General features: G+C 37.0%; 1 pseudogene; it reads right to left on the reverse strand.

Annotated features, from left to right (window-relative positions):
* Nucleotides 1-1,834: 1,834 nt before the first annotated feature.
* Nucleotides 1,835-4,722, reverse strand: LOC105468546 (aldo-keto reductase family 1 member B1 pseudogene; annotated as a pseudogene).
* Between the last annotated feature and the right edge of the window lie 1,429 nt (nt 4,723-6,151).

Below are 6,151 nucleotides of genomic sequence, written 5' to 3' on the forward strand. Positions count from 1 at the left end.
CAGATGTGTACCACCACAGCCAGCTAATTTCTGTATTTTTTGTAGAGAGAGGGTTTCTCCATGTTGGTCAGGCTGGTCTCGAACTCCTGGCCTCATGTGATCTGCCCATCTTGGACTCCCAAAGTGCTGGAATTACAGTCGTGAACCACCGCGCCCAGCCAATCATTTTTTCATGTACATCCATAAGGCCTAATAGTTTTCCCATAAAGGTCTCTGCACATTGATGCATACATTGATCTTATTTTAAATAAGATTTTCTCCATTATATGTGCTAATTTCTTATTGTAGGTATACAATAAAACTGAAATTTTGCCTTGTATTTTGCAACTGGGAATGTTATCGAATTTTTATTTTCCCCAATGAGTTTTTTACATGATGCTCTGAATTTTACTAAGAAGCAATCTTATGATTGTAAATAGTGATAATTTTGTGTCCTCCTTTCTAATATACATACTTTATTCTCCTTTTGTCACATTAAGTAGAATATCTAGAAAAAATATTGAAATCATGGTAGTAGAAACAGATTTTATTGAAATATCTCCAATTTTTTACCATCAGACATAAACTTATGTATTGACTGGAGAATATTTTATCATATTATGGAAATTATTTTTGGTTTTCTTTATATATATATATATTTAGGGATTATAAGTGCAGATTTTTTACATGTATATATTGTGTAATGGTGAAGTATGACCTTTTAGTCTATGCATCACTTGAATAGTGAAAGTTGTACCCAATAGGTAATTATTCAACCTTCATCCCCAACCCACACTTTTACCTTTTGTAGTCTCCAATGTCTATTTTTCCACTCTGTACATTCTTGTGTAGATATTATGTAAATTTATTTATATTCCTAGTTAAGAGTTTGGTTTCTTGCTTTTTAAAATTTAGGACACATGTAGAATTTTAATTAACTATCTATTTAATCCTCTTTTTAAAATTGCTTTTCTTGTATCTATTTATGGTATATTTATGGTATATAACATATGCACTGCAGAATAATTAAATCAAGCTAATTAACATACACATTACCTCATTTTTTTGTTGTTAGAACATTTAAAATCTATTCTCTTAGCAATTTTCAAGTATATAATATATTGTCATTAACTATAGTCAACATGGTGTGCAACCAACGTCTTGCACATTAACTTATTCCTCCTGTCTAACTGAAATTTTGTATCTTTCAAGCAACATCTCTTCAATCCCCCTACCTCTTAGTCTCTATTAACCACCATTTTACTCTCTCATTCTGTGAGTTTGACATTTTCAGATTCCACATATCAGCGAGATCATAAAGTCTCTCTGTTCCTGGCCTATTGCATTTAACATAATGTCCTTGAGATTCATTAATGTCATCCCAAATGACATGATTTCTGTTTTTATGGCTGAATACTATTCCATAATGTATATTTATCACATTTTCTTTCATCCATTTATCTGTTTGGGTTTTTTCCCAAGCTCACAAAAACACTTTTTATTTGAGGCAAAAAGAAGTCTTGCTGAAAGGATTACAATTCCAAGCAGTCAAATCCCAACTGTTAGTTGCACTATTTTGACCTTGTAGATTTTGTTTCTCCTTAGTCATAAAAGGACATTCAGGTTGTACTTTCCCCAGCTGGGCAAAAAAGGGGGCAAAGAAAACTGGAAGAAACTTCTACTCTATGGGTATTGCTCTTCAGACCCAACATCAAGCCAGGCAAGCCCTCGCTATTCAATCAATAGATTGCTGTCTCACCATTGAGTGTCACAGGCTATATTACATTGGCAAGAAAAAAAATGAGGCAGGAAAAACAGATGTAGGTCAATTGGAGATCAGCAGGCATCCACAGCTTCAAAATTCATCCTAAAAGTGGTAATCCTTGTGGAAGGCCCAGATTACCAAGGCACAGTTTCTGTTGTAGCTAAGTAAGGTGGTCATATCCTTGCTGCTCAGTTCAAAGTAAAAGACCTTAAAGTTCTCTGCAATGCATTTTTGTGTCACAGACTTGGGATTCACTACCGAGTTTCTCTGAATTGGAAATCAAATCAGAACCTGAGCTGTAATTTTAATGTGCTTGACTGTGATCACCTTGATCCTGTCATCCTCCAGGATGGAAGGGTCCTTGAGCTTTCCGAGGCCCTGTCCGGAGAGTCAAGGGGGTTATAGGCAGTCACCATGATGCCTTTGGACTGGCAGTACTGGTTTAACTTCTTTTGAGTTAGGGATGTGTAGAGTTCAATCTGTTTAACCACTAGCTGATACTTTAAACCACGTTTGTTTAAGATCCTCCTGACATGAAAATAGTTGAAGTTGGAGATGCCAATAGCTTTCACCAACCCTTCATTCACCTAGGTTGATTCCATATCTTGTTCCATATCTTGGCTACTGGGAATAATGCTGCATTGATCACGGGAGTGCAGTTATCTCTTTGCGTTTCTGATTTCTGTTTGATATATACACAGTAATGGTGTTGCTGGATCATATAGTAGTTCTATTACTAATTTTTTGAGTAAATTTCATTCTCTTTTCTATAATGACTGTACTAATTTACAGTATTTCTACCAACAAGGCACCATGACTCCTTTTTCCCCATGTTTTCACCAACATTTGTTATCTTTCCTATTTTCTATAATAGTCATTTTAATAGGCATGAAATTTTTCTTATGGTTTTGATGTGTTTTTCCCTGATGATTAGTCATGTTAAGAATTTGTTGATATACCTGTTGAGCATTTGTCTTATTTTGAGAAATGTCTGTTCAGGTTCCTTTCCCATTTTTAATCAAGTTGCTTTATTACTGTTGAGTTCCTTATGTATTTCAAATGTTATTAGCCCTTTATCAAATGTGTAGTTTGCAAATATATTATCTCATTCAGTAGATTGTCTCTTTATCCTGTTCATTGTTTTCTTCTGTGGAGAAGCTTTTTAGTTTAATGTAATCCCATTTTTCTATTTTTACTTTTGTTGCCTGTGTTTTCAGAGTTACATCCAAAAAATCATAGCCCAGAACAATTTCATAGAGGTTTCTTTCTCCTTTTTAAAAAACAACTTTTATTTTTGGTTCAGGGGTACATGTGAATATTTGTTACAAAGGTAACCTTGTGTCATGGGGGTCTGTTGTACAGATTATTTCATCACCAAGGAATTAAGCCCAGTAACTAATAGTTACCTTTTCTGCTCCACTTCCTCCTCCCACCCTCCACCTTCAAGTAGATCCCAGTGTGTTGTTCCTTTCATTGTATTCATGAGTTCCCATCATTTAGCTCCCAGTTAAAAGAGAGAATGTGTGGTATTTGGTTTTCTGTTCCTGTGGTAGTTTGCTGAGGATAATAGCCTCTGGCTCCATCCATGCTCCTGCAAAAGACATGATCTCATTCTTTTTATGACTGCATAGTATTCCATGGTGTATATGTACCATGAACTCTGTCTTGATGGCCATTTAGATTGATTCAATTTTTTACTATTTTGAATAGTGTTGCAATGAACATTTGCAAGATTATGTCTTTATGATAAAATGATTTCTATTCCTCTGGGTATATACCCAGTGATGGGATTGCTGGGGTTGAATGGTAGTTCTGTTTTTAGCTCTTTGAGGAATCACTGTACTGCTTTCCACATGATTGAACTAATTTGCACTCCCATCAACAGTGTATAAGTGTTTTCTTTGAAACCTTGAACTAGCTCTTTGATTCCATAAAGAGACTAATTTTCAAGGATGTGCTCCCCCTTCTTTTTATAATTATCAAAGAAAATTGCATATATTATTGCATATTCTAGTGTATTGATGACAAAAATCAAAGAGCTTCAGTGGAAGAAGAAGTACTTCAGTTGAAAATAGTTTATTATTTTATTAAAAGTGGCCATTGGAGTTCAGCATTTTGACACCCTATAGGATGAGATTATAGCAGATGCCAGGCTCTTATAGTATGAAACATTTAGTCAATTCTGACCAAACATTATCAAAAATTAGATTATTTCAGAGAAAAATCATCCTAACAACATGTTCATTTTACACCATGAAGACAAAATAAATGGGATTTTAATTTTATATGAAAATAGGAAGTTACTAGTTGATTTTCTCTGCAAATTAATTTATCTCTCTTTTTCTTGACCTGAAATCTTTATTTTCCTTTAAGAAATTATCTCTTCCTCCTCCTACCACCTCCGTTCATATGATTTTTTTTAATTTTTGATTTACATACATTATTGGGGGAATAGGTGGTGTTTGATTACATGAGTAAGTATTTTAGTGGTAATTTCTGGGATGTTGGTGCACCCATCACTTGAGCAGTATATACTGCACACAATTTATACTCTTTTATCCCTCATCCCTGCTGAGAACAGCTCAGTCATGGAGACCCTAACCCAGCAGTGCTAGAGGAAATAAAGACACACACAGAAATATGGAGTGTGGAGTGGGAAATCAGGGGGCTGACAGCCTTCAGAGCTGAGAGCCATGAACAGAGTTTTACCCACATACTCATTGATAGCAAGCCAGTGATAAGCATTGTTTCTATACATTATAGATTAACTAAAACAGGAAACAAAGGGATGGGTCAAAACAAAGGGACGGGCTCTGGCTAGTTATCAGCAGCAGGAACATGTCCTTAAGGCACAGATTGCTTGTGCTATTGTTTATGGCTTAGGAATGCCTTAAGCAGTTTTCCACCCTGAGTGGGCCAGGCGTTCCTTGCCCTCATTCCGGTAAACCTACAGCCTTCAGCGTGGGTGTCATGGCCATCATGAACCTGTCACAGTGCTGCAGAGATTTTGTTTATGGCCAGTTTTGGGGCCTGTTCCAAACACGTTCCCCCTTTTTGTTTTTGAAAGACAATAAAAGCAAAGGCAGCTTTATCACAGTGAGTTACTTCTTGCAGGAGTCGGGATCCACATCTGCAGACTATACGAAGAAAAAAAACACACGTTAAAAGCACAATCATCATTGAAATTACAGAGCTTCCAAGTGTTTTTATGTATTTTAATGGGTTACTAGCTGCTAATCTGTCTACAGCTCCTTCAAGCACTCCAGTTCCTGGCATTAAGCTCAGGTGTGTCTGGGATGCTTTAAATATTTGTTCTTTTAATTTTGCAATATCCAAAGACAAGGCAAGTTTATAGAGTGTGCTTCTAGATCCTTTTTTATTCTTTCACAAATATTGATCTTATTAAGAGCCACTAATAGTTTCCACAAATCCTTACATTTAGCTTCTACAGCAGAGCACATCATTTGAGGTTGAGCTGCCACTATACCGCAATGTTTCCAGAAAATAGGAACTCTTGTCGTACACCTTACAAGTTCTACCATCTGACTATTTTGTTCAGACCAGCTGAACATAGTGTGGCCATGGCACATAGACTGAGAGGTACAATTCAAGCTAACTGTCCCCTTAGGGGACCAACCAATAATGATTCCATAGGAATCATTGTGCAGCACCTCTGCCTGTTATGCAAAGCAATATTCCCAAACAAGTACGTTCATTATTTCTGGCCAGGTCCAATTCTGTTTACAAATAGGTTTTTGAGGGTGGTATGCCTCAATTATAGGAGCAGATTTATTATGGTAAATACTGAGATCAGAAAGCATGTGTAACTGTGTCATAAAGTGATTACATCCAGGCATTATTGCCAGTCAAGATTGACAGCGAAGGGGTAGGCAACTAGTGGCTTTTCCCAAACAGATAGGTGGATGTTCAAATCCTAAAGAAATATTCATAACAGTTCCTTCCTCATGTGGGTGAGATGGGCCTCTATCATCTGTAGGACCAAGCATCCAAGAGCTATCATTAGTGTGTACCTCCACTGGGGGATCCAGCCAAGTTACAGGCCATAGAAGTGGTGGAAAAGGTAAATATGCCCAATAGGTGTAATTGTTCTCTGTGTCAGCCATTGCTAAAGGAATACTCATGGCAATGGTGATGCCTGCTATCATAGCTATCATTAAATTATTCATTGTGACTGGTTGTTCCGTTTTCCTCAGGTTTTCTTCCACCATCTGTGACAGCTTCTTGATCTGTCACCAGGTAGGTGGCTGTGTTTAATGGGTGTTGCTCATGACACTTGGGGTTCTCCTCAGCATCAGTCTCAACATGGCTGCAACCAGGGGGTCCTTGGGATCCTTCCAGAATCTCTTCCTCGGCATCTGGCTCATCATAAGGTTTCAGGTGTCTTGA

The sequence above is a fragment of the Macaca nemestrina genome, chromosome X, assembly GCF_043159975.1.
Source record: "Macaca nemestrina isolate mMacNem1 chromosome X, mMacNem.hap1, whole genome shotgun sequence".
NCBI classification, from domain to species: domain Eukaryota; kingdom Metazoa; phylum Chordata; class Mammalia; order Primates; family Cercopithecidae; genus Macaca; species Macaca nemestrina.